The sequence below is a fragment of the Pongo pygmaeus genome, chromosome 4, assembly GCF_028885625.2.
Source record: "Pongo pygmaeus isolate AG05252 chromosome 4, NHGRI_mPonPyg2-v2.0_pri, whole genome shotgun sequence".
Taxonomy (NCBI): domain Eukaryota; kingdom Metazoa; phylum Chordata; class Mammalia; order Primates; family Hominidae; genus Pongo; species Pongo pygmaeus.
The window spans coordinates 159,337,015-159,339,270 of NC_072377.2; the positions used below are offsets into that span (position 1 = coordinate 159,337,015).

The following is a 2,256-nucleotide window of genomic DNA, read 5'->3' on the forward strand; positions in this document are numbered from 1 at the left end:
ACCCCAAATAACTGTTACCATTAGGATGTGTATGTTGCCAAAATGGGGTCAGAGTCTATTCTGGTTTCCTTTTCTCACTTAGCAATGGGTGGCTGGCTTTTTTTTTTTCAGGGGTGGGGGTGTCAATGAATATGATTTACTTCATATTACGTGGCTATTTGATAATTATTGATTATTGTTAGGTTTTCTAAAGGTGTGATAATGACATTGCACCCATGCTTTTTTGAAAGAGTCAATGAATATGATTTACTTCATATTACGTGGCTATTTGATAATTATTGATTATTGTTAGGTTTTCTAAAGGTGTGATAATGACATTGCACCCATGCTTTTTGAAAGAGTCCTCCACGGGTGGTGGAGCACTGGGTGATCAGGCTGCCTGACTGGCCGGCTTGGGCATCTGGGCGGTGAAGGTGGGACTGCCTGTTCTGGGCAGCAAGATACCCTCTCCAGCTGCCCGCCGTTCGTAACATGTCCTCCAGAACCCGGGAAGCGCAGGCAGGGCTGGCTTAGAGAAGACGCGGTCTCCAGCGCTTGGGCCACGGACGTCCCAGCCCGGTCCTCCGTCGCAGGAGAACCGCTGGGACGAGCTGCTGGGAGAAGCAGGCCAGAGCCTTCCAGAGCCTCAGCCCGAGGACCTGACAAAGAGCGCCTCCTCCTCCGCAGCCGGGTTCCCGGTGGCCTTACCAGTCTCCAGCAGCAGAAGAAACGCCTGATGGAGTCCCTCCGGAACTCACACTCCAGTATAGCTAAAATACAGAAAGATGTGGAATACAGATTGCCATTCACCATAAACAACCTGACAATTAACATATATTGCTTCCTCCACAATTTCCTCAGGAAAAACCAGTGATCAGTGTTTTTCCACCAATACGACATCACTTAATGGATAAACAAGGAGTGTATGTTACTTCTCCATTAGCAAACAATTTTACAATGCACTCAAATCTTGGAAAAATTATTCAGTCTGTTGGATGAGTTTTGGAAGAATCCTCCAGTTTTAGCTCCTACTGCAACAGCATTTCCTTACCTATACAGTAACCCAAGTGGGATGCCTCCTTATGCTTCTCAAGGTTTTCCATTTCTTCCTCCATATCCCCCAGAAGAAGCAAAGAGGAGTATCACTTCTTTATCTGTTGCTAATACTGTTTCTTCTTCAGCAACAAGTCATACCACAGCCAAGCCCGTCGCTCCTTCATTTGGCGTCCTTTCAAATCTGCCGTTATCCATTTCCACAACAGATGCTTCAATATTGACAAGCCAAAATGGTTTTGGTTACAAGATGCCAGATGTCTCTGATGCATTTCCAGAACTCTCAGAACTAAGTGTGTCACGACTCACAGATATGAATGAACAAGAGGAGGTATTACTAGAACAGTTTCTGACTTTGTCTCAACTAAAACAAATTATTACTGACAAAGATGACTTAGTAAAAAGTATTGAGGAACTAGCAAGAAAAAAATCTCCTTTTGGAGCCCAGCTTGGGAGCCAAAAGGTAAACTGTTTTAGATAAGTATGAATTACTTAAACAAATGAAGTCTGCTTTTGAAAAGAAGATGCAAAGGCAGCATGAACTTAGTGAGAGCTGTAGTGCAAGTGCCCTACAGGCAAGATTGCAAGTAGCTGCACATGAAACTGGGGAAGAACCTGATAATATTGCGGAAGACTTCGTGGAGGGAAAAATGGAAATAAACTATGTTCTCAGTAGCTTCATGGAAAAGAGAACAATTTGCCACTGTAGAAGAGCCAAGGAAGAGAAACTTCAGCAGGCAATAGCAATGCATAGACAATTTCATGCTCCACTATAGACATACACTGCCAAATGGAAGAAATTAAAGCCGCTTCCTCAATATTAGGCAACAAAGGTTCTAAGAGTGGGCAGCTACAAGAATGGCGTGTAGTGAGTCGTGTTATAAAAATGTGAAAGCCATTACCACTATATCCTAAGTATTTATCGTTTTAGCAAGGTATTCCCTGTTACATACAGTATATGGCAGAAAATGAATAAATATTCCTTGTACTTAATTTGGGAACTGCTCAGCAGGGAATGCTCAAATTTTATATTCTAAAAGAATTACACTTGCTTTATTTTTTACATTAACAGAGTACTGTTATATCACAGTTCTCTAGTATATTCTTTTTTTGAGACGGAGCCCAGGCTGGAGTGCAGTGGCACTATCTCAGCTTACCACAGCCTCCGCCTCCCAGGTTCAAGCTATTCTCCTGCCTCAGCCTCCCGCATAGCTGGGATTACAG

At 43.2% G+C, this 2,256-nt stretch overlaps 1 pseudogene; it reads left to right on the top strand.

The window, feature by feature from the left end:
- The first annotated feature begins 700 nt into the window (after positions 1–700).
- LOC129036801 (vacuolar protein sorting-associated protein 37A-like) lies at positions 701–1,808 on the top strand (annotated as a pseudogene).
- The last annotated feature ends 448 nt before the right edge of the window (positions 1,809–2,256 follow it).